At 41.6% G+C, this 23,397-nt stretch overlaps 1 long non-coding RNA gene across 2 annotated transcripts in view; it reads left to right on the top strand.

Moving 5' to 3' along the window:
- LOC123378852 overlaps window positions 1–19,412 on the top strand; it is a 133,345-nt gene extending 113,933 nt beyond the window's left edge. Inside the window, exons 5-6 of one of the 2 annotated variants that reach the window (XR_006582762.1) lie at window positions 13,466–13,566; window positions 19,163–19,412. This is a non-coding gene — a long non-coding RNA (uncharacterized LOC123378852). The remainder of the gene's footprint in view (window positions 1–13,465; window positions 13,567–19,162) is intronic. The other variant, XR_006582763.1, reaches the window with a different exon arrangement.
- Window positions 19,413–23,397: the final 3,985 nt, after the last annotated feature.

Here is a 23,397-nt window from a genome sequence, read left to right as displayed (position 1 = left end):
CTTCCTTCTTGACCTGAAGGGAATGTGGGCCTCTACCCTCCCCTTCCATCTACCCCCTCCTCCACACATATACACATTGCTGTTTCATCTGAGGAAACCCCACTACAGAGAGCCTTGACTGCCTGATAGCACCAGTATGAGTTTTGCCTCGAGGCAGGTGCTGTCATGATTTCTTCATGCCAGAGGCATAGCATTCCTTAGAAATACTTAGCACTGGATCCTGAATTTTGTTATTTCTGTTTGTGCTATAACATCTAAAATTCAACAGATTCATATCCTGGCCCTCATGTGTATTGAAGTAATTTCTAAACAATGTGTGTTCTTTTGGCATAGTGAAATGCAGTTTTTTTGCCATAAACTATTGTTTCTGCCCATTTGGGAGTTATCATTGGCTTCTGTTGCAAACTCTTTACAAAAATTGTACTGAGGACTGACATTCAGTCTCTTGAAATGTTCCTAAACACAATTGCATATGCCGTATTTATTTGGAACTGCACCAGATAAATGTAATTCTTCCCTCAGATGTATTGCTGCAGCTCCCACTGAAGTCACTGGGAATTGTGCGTGTGTCAGCCCTAATAGATTACAAATAAAAGAAGCCATACGTATGTTAAATCAAACTGAAATAGCAATATGCTAGTGCACATTTGTACCTATTCTGCATAAAGACTTAAAAAACAATATTGTATGCAGTGTTATTGTAGCTGTTTTAGTCCCAGGATATTAGAGGCAAGTTGAGTGAGGTAATATCTTTTATTGGACCAACTTCTGTTGGTGAGAGAGACAAACCTTCAAGTTACGCAGAGATCTGGACCTGAAGAAGAGCTCTTTATAAGGTTGAAAGCTTCTCTCTCACCAACAGAAGTTGGTCCAATAAAAGATATTACCTCACCCACCTTGTCTCTCTAAAAACAATAACCAGAGCGGTGTACTAATTTTTTTATAGAAGATCTTTGTGTCTTATCCTTGCAGTATCCTATGCAGAATGTCTGCTTCCCTCTGGCAAGTTTCTGTGTCATATCTGTGCTCTGTCCTCCACTTTCCTACTCTTTGTACTCTAGAAGGGTTGAAGTAGAGAGATTTTTATTTTTAAGCAGCATATAGGCCATGGAGCCTTGGTGAGATACTCTGTCAAACTCGTACCTAATTCCTGTGTGCCAGTGGGATTCTAGTTCAGAGGGTCAGAGTTTTTAAATCCTACTTCATTTCACAAATGTATGGCCATCTGCTGCCATCTGTTCACTTTGTAGCAGTGAGTCAATAGTGCACCATTAGTTTTGTTTTGTGCACCCAACTGCAGTTGCTTGGTTTCTTCCTGGAAAGCTGCTAAACTTCTGCTTGCACTTTTTACTGCATTTCAAATGTTCAGGTACAATTTTCATAGCCTCCTGACATTACCCTTTGGCTTGTTACTAGGAAATTAGACTGCAAGGGAGAAATGTTTGGCTCTGCACTCATATAAATTCCAGCAACTATAAACAAAGGATTCCAAAATGACAAATCACTATGAACAAAAATACCGTTAGAATGGTTATAGCTTCTAGGATCACAGTTTAATTCTACCTACTGCAAATTACACAGCCCTAATTTATCACTATTCCTCCCTCACCCCCCATTAGCACTATTCCTCCCCCAAACCCCAAACAATAAGGTAATTATTATCCTCTTCATGGCTGTATGTCTGTATTTTTCTCATTCTCACAACAATTTTTGTGAAAATGGAGCCGTATTGTACCATGTACTAAATGAGACCTTCAAACACTAATGTATGCCAGTTTTTGAACTGCTCCTTATTCCATTCTTTCCCTCAAAAGCCTTTGAGATTCTAAATAAGGGAACTGGAAATGACTACCGATCCATGTGTAGAGACTTGTAAAGGTCAGAGTAGTACAGTACACTACTAATACAGCATATTACAAATTCTGATATCTCATTATTGTGACACAGATTATAAGAGGAGGAGGAAATGGCACCATGTTCATTTATTCCTCTCTCTATTTATGAGAGGACAGGTACGGTAAGTGGTATAAGTGCATTCCATTTTCATTACCAATCTTAATAGTTCAGCCTCTATAGGGGTCATACTGTACTTTTCAAGTTATGCACATGACCAACAAAAGATGAATACCAAGTACTTTATATACCTCCCAGCATTTCCATATGACTGCCATAGAAACAACTTTAAATTATAATATAAAAATACTCACTTTAACACTGAGGACTTACTACTGTAGCATGTATATGTGTGCAGAAATGCAGCCTCCGAGACAATTCAATGAAATGAGGACATATATTATGTAAACAAGGACATTATTTTGTGCCAGTGCCAGATTAAGAAGCATTTGTTCATCTCAACCAAGACTTGTTAAAATAATGAATCCATCCCAATCCCCTCCAAAAAGTTGTCCCCACCCACCCACTGCATACCCAGCTACATAGATGCTATCATATAACACCTGCCACTTAAAAGTTAAGTAGAAAATATTAGTTATTGCAACAATTGGACTAAAAATCAGAAACTCTTTGAACTTGGAAAGGTTATAGTCAGGTGAATATTCTTTTTGTAGTCAACAATTCCAGGATACTTAACAAATCGAGAGAATATCTCTCTTTTTAAATAACATTTCATTATTATTTAAAATGTATTGTTATCATCAGAAGCAGTATGCAACCTGTTATCCTGCAAGCACATTTACAAAGATGTATTAGTGACAGGAGGTCATTTATATCGGTGGGAATGTGTTCTGCATAGGCTATGGAAGAGTAGAATAATAAAGAGTGCTAATTTTGAGTCCTCCTTTGGGAAAATGTGCCAATAGTATTAATATACCTAACACACACACTGTGTAGGTAAGCAGCTGAGTAAAATAAACAGCATGAGCTAGGACCTGGAATTTCAGGGCAGGTAAAAGTATTGAGAAATTTGTATTTAAAGATCTCTTATTGTTTTAGAGGCAAGGTATATATCTTTATGCCCTAAACATCTTTTAATTCACATTTCATATAGAAATGCAACATACACAGAAAATCCCATTACTCATACTGTGAATTAAAATCTAAACTCAGATAATAAAACACTACAACAAAGAAAATGAATAGTTACTTAATTCTTAACAACCATCATCTGATCCAATGTGACCTGCCTATGACAACAGGTGAGTTACTGTGGCTATGATCTCTACCACAGTGAGTCACACATAAAAAAAGCTAAGTAATTTTGCAGAAAATTTTCAAAAGAAATTAAATGTTTTTATTTTAGTTTTGTATTAAAAAATTAAAGTATATGATTTGTTTTAATTTTCTTTCATTTTATGGGTAAGAAATACACCTTCTTTTTATTTTTTTCCTCCTTTCTTTAACCTTTTTCCAATGGAAAAAAGTAAAACATGAGACTGCTATTTTCCCCAGCTGAAATTAAGCAAAATTTTACATTTTGAAATTTTAAATTTATTGGAATACCACCAGGGGTGAAAGCAACAGCGAAGACTAACCAGTACGGGGGCCGGCTCTGGCCCCCGGAAAGGGCGGGGCCTCGTGTGGAAGGGGCGGGGCTGGGGGGTGTCAGAATTCCCCAGCCAGCCCATATGCATGCTGCCTGGCCTGCGCCAGCTGGGGCTCCAGCAGTGATTTAAAGGTCTCGGGGCTCCCGCTGCTGCTGCGGTAGCAGCGGCCGGAGCCCCAGGCCCTTTTAAATTGCCGGCCTAGGGCAGCTGCTCCTTTTGCCCCCGCCCGTCCCCATTGGCAGCCGGGGCGGAGGCAAAAAGCGCAACGACATTAAAGCGGCAGTGCTTTAACATCACTGCCCCTTTCGTGCCCCTCCCCCCCATTGGCGGCCCTGCTGGTAGGGACTCGGCAGGGCCGCCGACAGGGGGCGCAAAAGGGGCAAGATCCTTAAAGCTCTGCCATGGCAGCGCTTGAAAGTCAGCTGGGTTTGGGCCAGTACCAGCAGCCTCTTTTTACCAGTACGCCGTACCAGCCTGTACCGCCTTACTTTTACCCCTGAATACTACAGCAGCCCTCCCCCATGATAAGCCCCTAAATCCAGGCTGCAGGAAAGCACCCATCTCTGCTAATGATTCACAAATGGGAATCCCTCTCCTGGAGTCAGATGGCTTAGGCACCTAAGCCATTTCTTGTGAGAATGAGGTAGGCACCTGTCTCAATCCACACAGAATGGCCAGAGGAGGAGGTGCTGCTGCTGGTACCACTGCCCAGCCATAGTAACGTTTAGGTCAGTGGTTAGAGTTCTCTCCTGAGAGTGGAAGACCTCTGTTCAAATCTTTTTTTTTTCCTCTCAGGCAGAAGGGGAAATTGACTCTGGGTCTCTCATATCCCAGGAGAGTGCCCTAACCACACAGCTAAAAGTTATAAGATGGGAACTGGCACCACCACCACTGCCCAAATTTTGAATGGGTCCCAATCCACTAGGCTGTCTCCTAGCCTGCCTACTGGATTTGGTCCCACATATACATTAGGCAGACAACACCTATCTTCTCCCAGTTTGTGGATCGCTTTGGGGCTTAGGTGGGAGATAGGCAGCAGTGCACATGCTCAGGGGCAGAAACTTGGGCACCAGGAGAACTTTTACCCTGAAAATGTAGGCACAGAGCAAGTTTAGGTGCCTACAGGGTTCAGTGGGAGTTTTGTGGATTGCACTGGAGCCTAAAACTGGGATTTAGGTGCCCAAACCCCAGACTTAGGGGCCTAAGTACCTTTGTGGTTCTGGGCCACTGTCACTACGGTAACCCTTATTGTCCTGTAGCCTCTGACCCTACTCTTCATTTATATTTCTAAGCTCCTCTGAGCTGGACTCTGCCATTTATTTCTGAAGCACATGACTAGAGCTGGTCGGAAATTAAAAATGCAATTTTTGTCAAAATATAAATGTTTAGAAAAAATTTGTTTTCATTTAGGAAAAAAACAAAATGAAGCATTTCAATAATAGCAAAAAAGTCCCATTTCTACATATTCAGAATGGAACACTTCAATTTTTGATTTTAAAACAATTTTTGAAACAAAAATGCATGGTTTCTATATAAAATTTTAGAGAAAATTTTTAAAAAGTCAAAACTGGAACAAAATGTTTTGCTCAGTCTGAAATGGGATTTTTCCCCCCTGGTGTTTTATTTCCTGGGAAATTTCTGATTTTGTTTCATTTTGGAATGGAAACATTTTCAGAATTAGAGAATTTCTCCAAATAAGGAAAATCCAGGTCTCAACTAGCTCTAACTGACACCCTATGATGTTGTATAAATAATAATTTAACTTCATTTAGTTTTTTTACATTCTTCTGTTCAATGCTTGTTACAGGTTAAGTAAATGTAAATAAGAAAACCCTCCCCCCACAAAAAAATAACAGAAAAACATTCTGCTCTGGACTAGTCTGTACTCCTAAATAGCCTTTACATCCTCATACTACAATACATGTGAAAAAAGGATTTGCTCTCAGTTCCAATGGAAGAGTAAATTAATATACCTTTAAATCTTACCTTAGTCTGATAGTAGTCTTAATAATAACAAGGGGAGGGAGGAGAAGAGAAAGGAAGATAAACAGAAAAGAACTGATCATGAAAAAACTAAGGAACAAAAAACAAAGCAGATCCTTTCCACAATCAGTGTTTTAAGATGTTACTTACTGATTGAACAAATTAAAAACACTCATAGGTACAAAAACCAGAAAAATCCCCAAAGCATATGATCCAAATTTGCTAGCTTTAATGAGGTTAAATTAATCAAAGGAATCTTTAGAATATCAAGAAATATTTCAGTAACAGTGGGAGCAATTAGATTCTCAAAGGATGAGGTGGGAGCCCCGTTACCTGATTAATTTAAAACTGGCCTGGACAAAGCTTTGGAAAATGTATTATAGAGTATGATTCTGCACTGGCAAGGTGATGGATGACATAGTAGATCTGTTCTATCACAGATTTCTATGCGCCTGTGACTTCTGATCAATATTGTCAGAAGAGGCAACAAGGAATAGAACATTCCTTTTTATGGGTTTCTTATTAGGCAAATTAACAGAATTTTCCTGTACAGTCTAATACGCAAACCTCTGTCTTCAAAATAATGATGCCTCATCCGCAGACTTTAGTTCTCTTTTAAATAAATGACAAACTTGTATAGTAATAAAAGCCATATCCTAAAGGTGCATAGCAACCACAACTCCCTCTGAAATCCATAGGAATTGTGGGTGCTCAGGAACTGGCCCATTGTCGGTTACAAAAGCAAAATTCTGGCAACAGTGTTTTTTCTCTCTGGCAGCTGTTGTAAACAGCACAGTTTTATTTGCATTTTGTTAGGAGTAGTCAACAGTTATAAATGAAAAGAAGATTTTTCTAAGTTTTAAAATGGAACTCTTTGATAGAGAATAAATATGAAAGATTACACCAGGATGTTGTCGTAAAGCCACTCTTCTGAAATATAACCCCATTTTAATGTGTTTATTGTCTGTTATGCTTTTGTCTTGTCACTATCCAATATGTAATATTTATGTGTACAATACTTCTAAAATTATTATAAATATGCAGATGGTGTATTAAATAGGGATAGATATAACTGTCACATTGTGCTGTTTTTGTGTGCTCTGTGGCATAACAGTCCATAGCAAGGGCAAAAAGGGAATATCAAGTTCTTAGCAAAAACTGAAATATACTTGGATATTTTGTGCATTTCCAAGAACAAGAAAGGTCAGGGTCAGAATGGGTGCTATAGGCCCCAATTCAGCAAAGCAGTGAAGCATTTGCTTAATTTCAAGTATCTGAATACTCCTTTGACTTAAAGAGATCTTCCTTCTGCTCTTGACATCAGTGGGACCACTGAAGGTGCTTAAGTGCTTTGCCAGATCTGGGTCGCGGTGTTCAGCACCCTGCAGGATTGAGTCCTTAATGATCAGTAGTTTGTTTGAATGTGACTTTAGAAGCATGAAAACAGAATGCTCTCTAGGTGACTGACTTGGCAAAAACACTTTTAAGTATTATATATATATATACAGGATCTGTGGATATAGCAGAAATTTCTCTAGGCTGTATTCCATAATAATTCTCTTTCCCAGATGTATGGGCTCAGAACCTCAGCTAGTTTAAATCAGCATAAATGAGCTCCACTCATTTCAAGGGAACATTGTTTTCTCCAGCAGAGGTTGGAGGATCTAGTCCATTGTATCTTAGCTGTGGCTAAGTTTCCCATATTTATTAAGAACATTTTAATGTTTACTACTCACTTTGCATCATAAGTTGAAATTAAAATGCATTCTTTCAGTCATCTCAAAATGCCAGTGGTATTGCTGACTTTCCTTAACCTGATTACATAGGATTAACTGAAATACCAGTACTTCTAATTTTACTGCAAACCTTTCACTTCTTTTCAGCTATCAGGCTGAAGTGTTTATTATTTCAACTCCCTGCAGGTTAGGAGAGCCTTATCCATTTCTGGGACTTGATAATGGGATACTAAACTCATCATCACTAGTCAGTCGTTCAAATTTGGCCCAGGTCAATTTTAACTAAAAGTTGTTGGTTGGTTTAGTTTGTGTTTTATTATTCACATTTATTTGACACCCTTTGCTGTAGTATCTCTGTGCCTTATAAGGCATAAATTGAAACATTCAAGATACCATTAAGAGAGAACAGGAGTACTTGTGGCACCTTAGAAACTGCTACTCTGAAACCTGTCATTAAGAGAAACTAATCACTGTGCTAATCTATCCACCCATATGATGACCTATGTGAAATGACTGTGGCTACATCCAGAGTGCAGGCTAGGTCCCTTTGGACAATAACGACATCACAAAAACATCAGTACTATTAGCATTCCTGATATCTGTCTAGCAGCTAAGGAATGACTGAGTGTGGATTGAGGCCCTTTAAAGGTGCTTGAGGTGCTGGAGATAGAGGATTCCAGGCTGTAGGCCTATCAGTTCAGCATTGCCACAAGTGCTAACTGCACATCAGAAATAAAGCAAACAATTGGAGAAGACTGTCAGTTACAAATTATTCAGAAAAGCAAGAAATGGTAACTGTTTCTCTGGCTCTCAATTTTTCTCAGACAAAAACAAAATAAAGATGCCATAACTATTCAAATATAATTTAACAAGTAGTATGGCTTTGTGCTTAAAAAGAAAATGGAAAGCTGGGGAGAAAAAAGCCCAAATCTATACTACAGCATACATCTGCAGAGCAGAAGAATCCTGGTTTTCCTCCTTAAGGCTTCCCAGCTACATCCTGCCACCAGCAATGGGAATTAGTTTTTTTTTAAATGAGCTGTAAAACTGTTGTAATTCCCAGGACTTACATGGTGTATGCTTCAGTAAATAGGCTTATTACTTTTAATATGCTGCTACTGCTATTTTTAAATATAATCTATTGGAGCATTCAGTCAGTTATCAATATTGTAATACTTTTTACTGGCTTATTTTGTTACCTTTACCTTAAAAGAAAATACAAATCATGAAATGCTGGAGTTTGTAAGTAAATACTTCGAGGAGGCCCACGTATCTCAGATATGTCAATCTTCCTCCCACAACCCTAAATATCCTTAAATTACATTTTTTGCATCATAACTGAATATCGTCTAGCTAGTCTCTCCCATCTTCCTTAAAGTTCTTCCATTCTGGATGCTGAAAGGTCTGTCTTAAATCCTAAAAAGCTGCCCTCCACTCCCAAAAATAAAACAATTGATGTGCTTCTTGGTCCAATGAAAACTGTCCTAGAATGTGAAAGAGAAATGAGGGCACCCCGTGTTTGAGGCAGAAAAAGGAAAGGAAGCTGACAGTACTCAACACCAAAAACAAGCAAGCAGACAAAAACCCAAACAAAAAGGTGAGATGGGCAGCTAGAGAAACTATTACTCAGCTCAATACAATTGGGACTTGAAGTCCTGCTTCAGTTGACAGATTTCCTGGCAATAAGTTGCAGCTATTGGAGTTTAGTCCTTGACTAGGATATTACCCAGAATGAAAAATATTTTCCTTAGACTATAACTGCTTTGTATATTTATTAAGTTCAGCAGATACAGCCTGCGTCTTCTGAAAACAAATAGCAAATAGTTGTGGATGCTTTAAAAATTATTATAAAAATACTTTACAATTCAAGGTCAAGTCATCCAGCTTTTTATTTCAATCTGATTAAAAAATAACTTCTGAATCCACTTGCCATTCTATTTACATAAGTCATTTAAAGTTTTATCTCTGGTGAATTATGTCTGTGACCTCAGGCATGGGAAAAACTGTCATTTTCTCATTACATTTTTTCTTTAAACCAGTGTTGTTTTTCCTTTGAAGTGCTGGCTGTTCAGCTAAGAGTCTCCCAATGATTCAGAATAGCTTCTGTTGGCATTTCAATAGTAGGGCTAAAGTGAATCACTTTTTACAAATTAGTTACACCACATAACTTTGGAGTCATGCTGTTGGCTTCAATGGGGTTACCAGTGTAATTGAGATCAGAATATGGCCTAAGTGGAAGAAGCACAAAACGCTAGGGAAGGTAGATGACAGTTAGGAAGAAGAGAGATAACAAGAGGAAAAGAGGATTCAGTGGACAAGGCCTGAAGCTACAGTTTTCCAGAGAAACCTGATTATGAAAAACATTAAAAATACATTGATTAAAATATCACAAATATAAACATCACTAGGAAGCATATTGTTTGAAACTGCCCAATCGGCAATATGTGAGAAGGCAAGATTTGTACTGGTTTGGTAACAAAGGAGAAGTGAAACTTGCCCCTGTCTTCAGCAGTATTTTCAGAAGTGCTGGTAAGCCCTTGCAGTGCATCAATACCTTTCCCCTGTCAGAATAATAATTGGAGACTTACACCCTGGTAATGTACAGAGCCTATTACTTAACCTTCCTCCCTTTCCTCTTTAAGGTTTGCCAACCTCTCTCTCTTTTTCCTGGTGGTTTTTGGCTGAGGTTCTCAAGGTCTTACACTCAGCTCAACAGCATTTCTTTGTGTGCATGTCTGTCTATATATAACATGATACATTTTGAATGCCATAGCTGATCAATTCTGAAATTTCAGGGAATGTTCTAGATGTCAGTGGCCAGAAATCTAATTGATTTGGTGGAAAATCAGAAAACCAAATGGAGTGGAAATGGAGGATATATGAAGCCAGCTCCTGCAATCTGTTTAGCAGAGTCAGGGAGGTTCTGCAAGTGTCTGAAGATCAGATAATGGTTTGATGTGACCCATTAACATAATACCCCTAATTCACCTCTGTCCATACTCCCAACAGTTAACATGTTGACATTCTGAATGACTTGTCACCCAGCTAGAAAGATGAGAAATAATAATGGGGGAGGGGGAATATGCATTAAGGGAAGTATGGGAGGAGCCTAAAGGGAATTGGTGTGTGCAGATAGCCAAATGGGGGATCCTTCTATGGGAGCCAGGGGTAATGAGGGCACACAGATGCCTTAGTGTGAGGGGGATAGTGGGGAGTACACAGCGCTCCTGGTATAGGGGGAAGGAGGGATTCAGTGAAAGGAAGTGCACAAAGAGACCATGGCAGGGAGGAGAGAATGGGAGTCCCTGGTATGGGGAGGCATGGGAGGCACACAGAATGAATGGGGAAGAGATATGGGGAATCCCTGATATGAGGGAAGGAGGTAAGAGGTTCACCAAGCCTGTGGCATGGTGAGAAGGAGGGACTGGTGGGTGGTGATGGAGTAGACTCCCCACACTAACCCTGTAAGAGCTAAATTAGGCCAGTTGGGTCCAATCAGCTAATTAGGCTGCAAGCAGGGGAGATTTAGGCTGGAGGCAGCTAATTAAGGACTGGCTCACCTGTGCAGGAAGAGGCAGGGCCTGTTTAAAGCCAAGTAGCTAGCTCTGGAGAAGGGTGTTGTGGTGAAAGGCTATATTCATTTCCCGAGAAGATGGAGTTGGCAAACCCAGAGAGGGGGAAAGCCAGACATGTAGGAAGAAGCCCAGAGAAACAGTAGCAAGAGGTAGGACTGCACAGGTACTGTGGTTGCTTGTTATAGGGTCCCTGGGCTGGAATGCAGTGTAGAGGGTGGGCCTAGATTCCTATACCAGCCACTATGAAGTGACAAAGATGTTGGAAGTGCTAGCTGGACAGCATGTCTGGAAAGATTGAATTTCCTGGAAGAGGAGGACTTTAGTAACCTGGCCAGAAGACCAAGCCATACAGAGGAAGCTGCAGACCCAGGAGGAACCAAGGCAGAAGTGTGCAGTAAGACTTGAGAAGGCTGCATTGGAGAGAGAGTGCAAGCTGGTAGAGCTAGTCCCCAGAATGGCCGGAAGGCAGTTCTTGTGACAGGGACACACAGAATCCTGCCAAGTGGGAATTATGGAATCATGGTATGGGGGTGGGACACTAGGGGCACAGACTTCCTGGGAGAGGAGACTGAAGGTCTCTGGTTTAGGGTAAGGGAGTAAGGGGCACACAATACCTATCATTGGGGAGGGGGCGGAGAAGGGGGCAATGGATGGGAGTGAGCAAACATGGAACCATTGGCATGATGCAAGAATGACACTCTAGTATGGAAAGTGTGTGTGTGGATTATATCTAAGGCCTGGTCTACACTGTGGGTGGGGGGTGTGTAGTGATCTAAGTTAAGCAACTTAACTTACATGAGTGACATAGCTGAAGTTGATGTACTTAGATCTACTTATCGCGGAGTCTTCACTGCAGTAGGTCAACTGCTGACACTCCCCTGTCAACTCTGCCTACACGTCTCACTCCGGTGGAGTACCAGAGTCAATCGGAGAGTGCTCAGTGCTTGATTTATCGCATCTTCACTAGACGTGATAAATTGACCCCTGCTGGATCGATCGCTCTGGAGGTAAGTGTAGACACGCCCAGAGTAATGCCAAGTTTGTAGGACTGCCCTGCTTTGACACCCCCTCCTCTCCCCCAGCCATCTGGTCTGACTGAAGTGACTACTTCCTTCACTCAGGGCTGCCTGGGGAGAAGCAGGGCAAAAGGGGAAGCTTACCCTGGGCCCCCAGATGAAGTGGCCTTGCAACCTGGCATACAAGGTCATAGTGCCACTCAGGTTGGCCTGCCCACCTACCGCAGTCTCCATCTCCATAGGGGTGGCCAGGCCAAATTTGAGTGGCATTGCAACTCCATGCAGTAGGTTACCATACCAACCAAATTTGGCCTATCCGTCCCTCCATCCCCATTTATGAAGGGGCAGATAGGACACAGCGCCTCTCAGGTTTGGCCTGATTTACCACTGGAAATGTTGGAGGTGTGCATTTTGACAAGGTGAAGGTACATGGGAATATGCCCTTACATTACAGAAACCATTTTGTTGCTTGAAATAGCCTCACCAAATGTGAGAGGGTGGAAAATATTTTTCCTTTAAGGGAACAAAGAACAGCAATCTTGAGACAGGACAAAGTGGGAAACTTCTCCAGCCAAACTTTTCTCTTTTGCATGCTCAGAACAACAGCAACACACCATTTCCTTTTCTCTGATGCGTGCACTGAAATCCACTCACCTCCATTCTGTGTAACAATAGGCTTCAGCACTATCACTTAATCGTACCTTCATGCACAGCGCTATTTGAATAGGGTGTTCAAGTACACTTCATTTTATTGTACTAGCTGTCCTAGGGACAGGTCTCTGTCTTGAGGATCACTGTCTATGCTGCTGTGTTTAGTGCCCCTTCCCAAATATAACTGTCTGTGACAGACTTATTATCAATTCAAATTTTGTTTGCCTACCTAGACTGTGTGATGACTGGAAAACTGGTGAAACAATGAATTGAAGAGTTTGAAAGCTCAGCAGTTCAGAAAGAAAGGGGTTTCTAATCCAACTGTTTAAAACTTTTTTTAATAACACCTGATTAACTTCAATGGCTAGTTGGCACTTCAGATAAAGGGCATCTTTGTTAAAAACTCAGTTCAGCTAACCTTTCGACTGTGAGGTATGAGAGCTCATACTAAACATACTCTAAGACAGTATTTCTCAACTTTTGTTGACCACTTATTTCAGGTCAAAATTTCATGACCTTATATTTCCTATTAAAGTAAGAGTAAAAAATGTGTAAATGAAAACAAGCATGTACCTATATAATGTTTTGTGCCTCTTATGTCTCAAGAGGCCCTAGGATTTCCGCCGTCCCAAGCAGGGAGCTCTGGCGGTCGCCGGTCCCGCGGCTCCAGTGGACCTCCTGCAGACGTGCCTGCGGAGGGCCCGCTGGACCCGTGGCTCCGGTGGACCTCCCGCAGGCATGCCTGCGGATGCTCCACCAGAGCCACGGAACCAGCGGACCCGCCGCAGGCATGCCTGCGGGAGGTCCACCGGAGCCGCCTGCTGCCCTCCCCACGGGACGCCACCCCAAGCGCGCGCTTGGTGCGCTGGGGTCTGGAGCTGGCCCTGGATGGAGAATACTTACCCTTATCCTTCAAGGTCATGTAAAGGTGTGTGGAGGGTGAGATTTTCTTTCTCTTATACTGTAACAAAATTTTCAATGCCTTGCAATCTTCCTGACAGGTCCCACCAGTTGAGAACCACTGCTCTAAGGACTCCAGGAGGTTCTCCAGCAAAACCAGAGAAGAGCAGACTTAGTTTTTCTGATATTTCTAAGTTAAAAAGTAAGCAGGAATAAGTACTTATTTTTCCAATAAAACCTTTCAGACTTTCACTATGCATCATTAAGAAGCAAAAGATGAATAATCCCAATTTAAAAAAAAATTCTCTGTGGTACAACTTATGCTGTTCTGCTTAACCTTACCATGCTAAGCAAATCCAAGCTCAACAACTATTTCAAAAGCAGCTGTAGTTATTAGAGTTTGGATGGGCATTAATACCAGTCATGATGGTCAGAGACTCAGTTTAACTGATATTCTTAATGAATTCTCTGTTTTGCTACCTCTCTAGTATAGCTAACTCAGACAAGAACTTGTTAATAACATGTTAACAGCAAAGCAATTGCATTTTCAATTGATTTTAATAAAACTAATGTTAAAATTACATAATACCCAGGTTAAGGAAAGAGTGTCTGTACATCTGAGTACAATGCTTAAATTATCCAAAAGTATAAAGGTTGGTTTGAAAGTTATAAAATAAAAATAGTACATAATCTGCAGTATCCCAAATTAAGGTTAATAAATTCAGTGATACAATTAAAGTATTGGCATCCAATTATCTGGGTACATCACTCATGAAAAGTGTCCCTCAGTAATTGAGAATTTAGGATAGGCTGTCCCTTAGAAAATACAATCCATCAGGGAAGTATTCCAGTTACTTTCCTGACCTTGCTTCTCATCGGCACTCCAGCTCATCTCTCCTGGTATTGCTGATGTCCGGTGATGTGTTCTAGATGGATGTCCGTCAACCACCTGATGGAATCCAACACCATGATTTGCCGCATCAGCCGAGTGTAGCACTGACCAATTCTGCATTCTCACAACACTCGCTCGAGGGCTCCGACGATCAGTGCGTGACTTTGAACTTCATAACCCCTAGCTCTCAAGGTATCAGACAGAGGGGTGTATTTCTCCAGCCTTCGAGATCAGGTGTTGCGGAAGGCCAGGGTTCTCTTTTCAAAGAGAACTGTGATGTCCACCGTGACTATTTGATGAAATTACTTTAACTTTTAAATCAGGAGAAAATGTTTATGATCTATAGAGTTTTAAGGCAAATTATGATACCCCAGTTTGTGCTGACATTCTCCAACAGACTGACAAGCAGACTTGCTTTATCAGTACTAATATGACTACACTATTTTAACCTCATTTTTTCCCCTAAACCTTTCAGAAAGGTATTTGGGATTTTTGTTTGTTTTTTAAATTCAGCTGTTATGTAAGAGTGCCCTCTTGTGGTGGTTCCTTTGTCACAGTCTCAAGGTAATTTGGTTTGTGTAAGGTTCTATCAGAGGTAAAGTTTTGCTCAGATTTAACTAGGGTTGCCAGTTTTGGTTGGATGTATTCCTGGAGCTTTCATCACATGACATAATCCTTAAAGAATAATCTTTAATTCCTGGAGACTCCAGGACAATCCTGGAGGGTTGGAAACCATAGAGTTAACACAATGGGCTTTTAATATATTTTAGTGTATTTGACAGTAAACACTTAAAAGTTGTTGCTGCTTTAAATTATTTAAATATTCAGTCAATCCTTTAGCGTATTCAGCTGCAATTCTGGCCCCTTTTGAAGTCAATAGCAGTTTTGTCATTGACATAAATGGGGGCAGGATTTCTCCCTTCAGCTCCATCCAGTGCAAACAGGGCAAAGAATGTGGCAGTACAACTGAAAATTGGTTGGAGGCTAAATTTTGTCAAAAGTTCATAAAATAGTATGTTGTTGAAAAATAGGACCTGCTGATGGAAAGATGAGGCCCACACGCCCAAACATTTGAGGCAAGTCTAACTTGGGCTGCATTTATTTCTGCAGCATTATTTAGTATCACTACTTAAGTACTGATTTTTTTTCCAGTCAAACTTCACACTTACACAAGTGCATACAACTGTGGGCTCATAAATCTGAGAGTGAAACTTACACACACACCCTGCTAGATAGGTGCCTGTCTGTAAATGGTTGAGTGTAAAGTAGTTACAAATTTCAATGTATGTAAATCTTTCTTTTTTTCTTACTGAAAAAGATCACTTTTTTTTTCATTCCTGCCTTAAAATTCAGTGAATTTAATGCTTTTGAAAAGTTCAGGTTTGGCAGTCCTCCCTGAAATCTCCCAATTATCTGTAAAACAGATATAAGGTCATGAACTATGGCAATGCGGGCTTCCTTATACTGATCCTACAACATGCCATAATGCTGGGGGAGAAGGCTCCGAAGTTTTTTTGCTTTTTGCTCTGGGATGATGCCATGCCCAAATGTTAATTTGAAACCAGGGCGGCTTGAGTTAAATCAGTGATTTAAATCCTGATTTTAGCAAGAAACTTTGATTTAAATGTTTGATTTTAAATCTTTTTTTGTCATTTGTACTTTTTAATTATTGTCCTAAAGAAAAGTTGATTTTCATTGGTTAGTAACCATTAAAACATGTTGATTTGCAACTAAATATAACTGTTACACAAATTTGGTACTTACTTTTGCTACCAGGAGGATACACTGTCTATGCACATTTAATAAATTATATAGCTTAACATAAATATATTCAGATTAATTTTTATGATAGAAAATGATGCACTGCATTCTCACTTAATAGATTTTTTTTTATATACATTGAATTCGGTCAAGCTCCATTTAGATTTGGTATTGGAGTTCAATTAAAAATTTGAAAAAACAGTACTTTAATGTTTTTATTAAATAAACTACATTAAATATACTGGATATTCAAGAAAAGTTTATCAAAATATGTTATGGTTTTAAAACCATAACCAGTTTATTAAACAAAGATAGTGAATTGGGCTGGTAGCTTCTCGTCAGCAAGTCCTTCCAGATTTTAGCACCTAGTTCTCATTCTCACATCTAGTCTTTATTCTAGACTGGAGAAGGAAAAGAAGCTTTCCTCCTCTTTCAACTGCCAATTGGTTTCTTAACTTTGAATGAACAGATGAATAAACTGAAATAAAGAAAAGATTCCCTCTGAATCTGCGGAACAGGCTACTGGTGTCAAAAGCTGGTTTAGCACTTCAACAAAGTGTGGTTTTAGGTACTTAGCCAGTGATTTTTCACCAATTCAGTGGTTTGACTTTCTTTAAAACTTTAGCAGCAAACACATACTGCTAATATTTTTGTTTGAATTTAAATGATTGTAATAGATTACAACTTATGTTCAGGCCTACATTTCAAATTTAATTTTAAATAGGTTTTAGTTTAAAACAGAAATGTATTAAACTTTTTTTATTTAGATTAATTAAATCATTGATTTTTATCCACTGTGTTTGAAACTGGATTTAAAACCAATCCAGAGGATGGGTGGTGCCTAACAGTTACAGCAGGGGTCTCAAACACGTGGCCCGCCAAGCTCCCCGCCCCACCCCGCCCCTCTGTCTACCTCCAGGCCAGGGGTGGGCAAACTACAGCCCACAGGCCGGATTCAGCCCAGGGGATTGGCCCCCAGGGCACCGCAAGCCCTGTGCCACTCCCTTAAGCAGCTGTCAGCATGTCCGTTTGGGCCAGAGGGGACGAGGGAGGAGGCAGAGGGCTCCTGCGTTACCTCACTTCAAGGTACCGCCCCCCTGCAGCTCCCATTGGCCAGAAACAGGGAACCGCAGCTAATGGGAGCTTCTTGGGAGGTACCTGGAGGAGCAGCAGCGGAGCCCTGTGTCCACCCCTGCTTCCTGGAGTGGCGTGGGGCCAGGAGCCTGCCCTGGCCCTGATGCACGCTGCTGCCACCCCAGAGCCGCTCTAGGTAAGCGGAGCTGGGCTAGAGCTTGCACCCCAACTCCCTGCCCTGTGCCCCCTGCTGCACCCCACACCCCTCCTGCACCCAACTCCCTGCCCTGAGCCCCCTCCTGCACTCCCTGCTCTGAGCTACCTGCTGCACCCTGCACCCCAACCCCCTGCCACACCCCTCTTGCATCCCACAGACCATCTCCCTGCCCTGAGCCCCCTGCCACACCCTGCACCCCTCCTGCACCCCCTGATGACAGGGAAGGGGCAGCGTTGGGGTGGAGACTTTGGGGAAGGGGGTGGAAAGGGGCAGGGAAGGCGTAGGAAGAGGCAGGGCAAGGGTGGGACCTCATGAAAGGGTTGGAGTGGGGGTGGGGTTGGGGGCAGTGAGGGTGGGGGTGACAATGATGCGGCCCTTGGGCCAATGCACTAGACCTCATGTGGCCCTTGCGGTCATTTGAGTTTGAGACCCCTGAGTTACAGCAAAAAATTCTTGTATATCTGTATTCAGACACACTGGGCTTGTGACCTAACACAAGAGAGGAAATGGAGACATTGAGTTCTGAGGGATAGAAATAACTTTGGAGCTAGCCTGAAGGAATGCTCCATAGACAGTATACATGGCTTTCTTCTGTCTCAGCACAAACTTGCCTCAGACTAATAGCGTCAACTATCTTTTTATTATTATGATTTCCCTATTTTTCTTTCAATAGTCTTGCTTCCCCTTCTTTCCTTCCCTCCTTCCCCTCCCAATTCAGGAAAGCTAGAGTGGGCAGTAGTGGAGTCAGCATGGCATAGGGTGACCAGACATCCCGATTAAAATTGGGACTGTCCCAATTTTTTGGCGTTTGTCCCATGTCCCGATCGATGTTTGGTCAGGACACAATTTGTCCCAATATTTTGCACTCCTGGTTTTTTGTTTTGTTTTTTCCTACTGAGAACAAATAGGAGCAAAACTGACAGTAAAGAAAATATTGTGGAAAGAAATAATTAAACATAAAAATGTGAATAATGGAGAATCTTTTATGAATGCTTTCTTAGATACCCAAGAAAATAAAATTCTATAGGCATGAAAGATAGCTTCTTAAGGTTTAAGAAAAACATCCTGGGACTTACAGGTACCTACATGTGAGAGATTTCTAATAAAAGGCCACAATAATTTTTTTAAAAACAAATGGAAAAATGAGGACGCTTATAGCATTGAGTAAAATCAGCAGTTAGGAAATGCAGACAACTGCTGAGGGAAGCTAAGGGTATCAATAAAAACTCTATGGCTGGTAGAGTTAAGGACAATAAGAAATTCTTTATCATGAATAAACAAAATCCTAGTAATGATTGAGGTCTGATAAAAGCCAAAAATGGTAAAATTATCAATTATGATGCAGAAAAGGCAGAAAGTTTACAATTGAACATTGACTTAATACAGATTTGAAACTTTACTATGCAGAAGAAAAATGCTGCTTTCCCTTTTGTTAGTTTACATTTAACACTGTACTGTACTGTATTTGCTTTATTTGTTTGTTTGCTCTCTGCTGCTGCGTGACGGCATACTTCCAGTTCCAAATGAGTGGCTGACTTCGTAACTCTGGTGCTCGTAACTCTGAGGTTCTACTGTAGTTAAATCCAATGGTTACCTTTTAAGAATATATTTTCCTTCCACTTTATCTGTTGAATTCTTCATAATTAAGGGGCAAAAGGAATCATTTGATATAGAAAAGTGATCTTCAACTAGAGCAAATATTAAAAGATCCTTTGTTCTAGTTTTAACTTGATTTTTTTTGTCCGTGACTATGAATTTTTTTAAACTGCCTCACATAGAGACAAGCTGTTGAAATTGTGCTCTAAAGTTATATAATCACTGCATTGTCTCTAAAACGATGTTTCTGTAACATAGTCTGTTTGTGTCAGACAACATGCTTGCTGCACAGAAGTCCCACTGGAATGAAAGACACACCTGTCTGCAGCAGAGGCTGAGCAAAGAACAAGAGATCAGTGTTCCCAGGCTGCAGAGCTGCTCAATGTCCTATCCTGATCCTGTCCCTCTGTACAGCCCAACAGCCCACTGACACCTTGCAGATCACTGAGACCACTTGGACACTGCAGTCCTTGAAACAGAGTAACCCAGTTTGTAGAGGCAACATGTCTTCCAGTAAAAGCTTGAATTGGCTCATTTTTCATACTGCTTCTTGCTTTTTTTTGTTGGATATTTCATTGGTTTTTTTTCTTGTTCATTGTTTGGCAGATAATGGCACCAAATTTTGAAAGGTCTGAATGCTTCAGGGAACTGAACGCAGGTCTGCCATGTTCTAAGCCAGTGCCTTCCTCTTCAGCTGTAATTCATGATGCTGATGAAAAGGAGAATGATGTGTGCACTTTTTGTGGTTACTTAACAATGTTGTTCACTTTCTTATCAGCACAAGTAAAAACATCTCACTGGTCCATGAAGCGAGCACTTGAATCATCTGGCTCTTTTAAATGTATAGAAAAGTTAGTGTTTGGCTTTCACTTTTGGTTCAGGTGCGGGATAGTTAGGCCATTCAACCCTAGGCCTAGGTCCCTCAGGAAGACATGAATCCTGGGGTGAGCTTCACCTGCTCTGATATGGTTGGAGATGTCCTCTAGGGTACATTTGGCACAGGCAGTTAAATTGCCTATCAGTGAGACATGGCAGTATGATTGAGGCAACCAGCAGAATGACAAAACCAAACTCTCTCACTAACATACAGAAAGATTGCACCTTATTGATAATATTTCAGGAACAAAGGAATTTGTCCAAAAATATGATTCATGACATGTTGCATTTGGAAATATGTAGCTAGAATTTCAGAGTATTAATTTAGTACTAATCACTTGCTGAATTTTTTGTGTAACTTTTGCTTTGTTAGTACTGTATCTATTATTGAAAACTACCCAGCATGGCTAGATACACTGAACTTGATGTAACATGCGTGTTTTTTTTTTTTTTTTTAGCAATCAACTTTGCACTGTCCTTGTGAGCCTTTATAGTGCAATGTTAGTAATTGCCACTCCAAAAACTCTCACCTTCAGAGACACTCCTTGTGGGTGCACCTGTACAATGGGGGGATGCATTATCGCTATAGTAAATAGTCAAATCTACATGCACCCTTTGGGTACACCTGCATGGTATATGGTAGGTCTCCTACACCCTTCATATCACAACTCCACAAACCCTTTTTATAGGCCCATACAATGCTTCATTGTATGTATTTGGGGTTTTATAATTTAGTGCTTCCGCTATTTAGTGAAACTGAGATTATGGTTATGTCTTCACTGCAGATTCTTGTTAACTCATTTTTGAGTTAACCTTGCTCAAGTGAGAACAGTCACACTGCAAAATAACATTAGAGCTGCAAAGTGTGGTTGTGTTAGCAACTGAGGATTTAAGGTAACTTGACCTTTAGCCTACCTGCCCTGTCAGGCCAGCCAGCTCAACCTAGAAGCCTCACTACACGCTGTTTGTGTACATGGATGGGGCTCGAGTTACAGGCAAAGCATGAATTAACTTCTGCAATGAAGACAAGCCTTCTATCTTTTCTCCACATATCCTAGTCTGATATAAGGCATGTTTAAAAAATTGGATAGTGTTTTAGAATATGGAACTTCATATTTTTATGCAGCATTTTAAAACAATCTTTAAAATTGGTGGCCATTTTCCTGTGCCCCGCCTCCCTAGGTTTTAATCTGTGGTTTTTGTCTATACTCATATGGGTAAGGACTCGTATGGGCACAGGCAATAAGGGTGAAGTCTTTATGCAGTAGAGAAACTATGTGTTTTACCATTTTTCTCTTCTAAAGTGAGTTCCACTTTGGTTTTTTTTTTTTTTTTAGTCAGTTTGGTCAGACATCCATGCATTACTGTTAGTTTATGTAGACATAAAGGATTTAAATCCCTGCAAACCCTTGTTTAATTTAGTTTTCATGACATTGTATTATTGGTAAGAGTTTTTTAAAATAGTGCATTTTGGTACTAACGTACTACACTTGATGATGCCCCTTTTTAAAAGGCCACTATCAACTCAAATTTACTAGTTTTAGAATCCTTGTAATAGCAGTCTCTTTATTTTATTTTATTTTTTTGCTTCAAAGTGTGCCTTTTCAGCAGGCAAACATGCCAAAATGATGTTCTGAAGGTTGTGGTGAACTCCAGTCTGAGTGTGCATGTAGGTTATGGCCCATGTGAGGGCTCCAGGCCTGGCTTGTTGTCACCTGGATGGCTTCCCCTACAGGACAAGAGGAACCACTCCCAGCTAAACCAAGGAAGAGGAGGAGAACTTCATGGCTGAAGAAACACCTAAATCCTGGTTTTTCTTCACCTCCCCCAAATCCTCAGTTTGAGGAAACTTGGGCAGACTGGTGAAGAGAGAAAACAGTATACCTTTTAAAGGAAGGTGACAGCTGCTGGATGGTGGGGGTGGGGAGAAGATCTGTGGGGTACAAATAATTTAAAAAGCTGAAGAAAAACAGTAGTGCCAGAACTAAACTCCATAAAACGCTGCATATCAGAGGTGTTGGGGAAGATGCCTACCTTGGCTTTTTTGGACCTGTTGGACAGAAATTAGCATAGCTATCTTAATATGTGTCTATCATTTCCTGTGAAAACACATAGGCAGTTCAACAATAACTCCTGATCGACAGTATCAAAGGTGGCTGAAGGATGAAGTAGTATCATTGTGTCACCTCTATGAGGAGGCCATCCATTAGTAAAAGTGATTTCGCCCACAGGCACCACTCCGAATTCCCATTAGCCACAGTTCCCAGCCAATGGGAGTGTGGAGCCAGTGCTTGGTGTGGGGGCAGCCTAAGAGCTCCATAGCCTAAGAGCTGGATGTGCTGGCCACTTCCGGGGCACAGCGCAGTGCCAGGACAGGTGGGAGGGGCTAGCTTGCCTTAGCCCTGCTGCACCCCGACTGGACTTTTAATGCCCTGGTTGGTGGTGCTGACTGGAGTCGCCAGGGTCCCTTTTCGACCAAGAATTCTGGTTGAAAATTGGACACCTGGCAACCCTACTTCTCAAACGTGCACTTCCAGCCCAAGACATCTGTGCTCCAGCCGTAAGATTTCATGTTTCACATATCAGACAGACATTATACCATAATGTAAAGTTCATCACTTTCAAAGTTAATCCTTTGGCTTTGTACTAATGAGGGTGTAAATCGGGGGTGGGCAAACTATGGCCCACGGGCCAGATCTGATCCCTCAGGGCTTTGGATACGGCCCACGGGATTGCTCCCCGCAGCTCCCATTAGCCAGGAATGGGGAACTGCAGCCAATGGGAGCTTTGGGGGAGGTACCTGGAAGTGCAGCAAGGGCAGCGCATGCAGAGCCCTCCGCCCCACCTCTCCCAGGGGCTGCAGCCAGAGCAGGCATGTAGGGAGCCTGCCCTGGCCCCAGTTTGCACTGATGCCACCCCGGAGCCACTTTAGGTAAGTGGCGCCAGGCCGGAGCTCGAGCCCCTCCTGCACCCCAACTCCCTCCCTTGAGCCCCCTGCCTGCACCTTGCATCCCTCCTGCACTCCAACCCCCTGCCCTGAGCCCCCTTGTACACCCTGCACCCCAACCCCCTGCCATGAGCTCCCTGCTGCACTCTGCACCCCTGTGCACCCCAACCCCCTGCCCTGAGCCCCCTTGTACACCCTGCACCCCTCCTGCACCCCAACCCCACCCTGAGCTGCCTGCTACACCCTGCACCCCTGCCCTGAGCACCCTCCTGCACCCCAACCCTCTTCCCTGAGCCCCCTCATACACTCCGCACCTCTCCTCTGCCCCAATCCCTTGTCCTGAGCCCCTTCCTGCACCCCAACCCCCTGCCCCTGCCTACAATTTCCCCACCCAGATATGGCTCTTGGCCCAAAAAGTTTGCCCACCCCTGGTGTAAGTAGTGCAATCATTTGGTGTGACTTCAGATGCCAACATAATTACAAGAATTAAAAATATATCAAGCTATACCAGGTTTGAACACTGAGTGGCACTAGGATAGTACCTTTTGAAATTTACACTATTCCTGTTTTACATTTTTTTACATTGAACCAAGAGATTAATTTTTAGACTGTCTTACTCAAAACTCATCTCTCTTAGCTTGTTCATTAACTATTAAATTATCTGATTTCT

Source organism: Mauremys mutica, chromosome 10, assembly GCF_020497125.1.
Source record: "Mauremys mutica isolate MM-2020 ecotype Southern chromosome 10, ASM2049712v1, whole genome shotgun sequence".
NCBI lineage: Eukaryota > Metazoa > Chordata > Testudines > Geoemydidae > Mauremys > Mauremys mutica.
The sequence above is the reverse complement of the archived record's forward strand: the minus strand, read 5'-3'. Positions and strand labels throughout refer to the sequence as shown.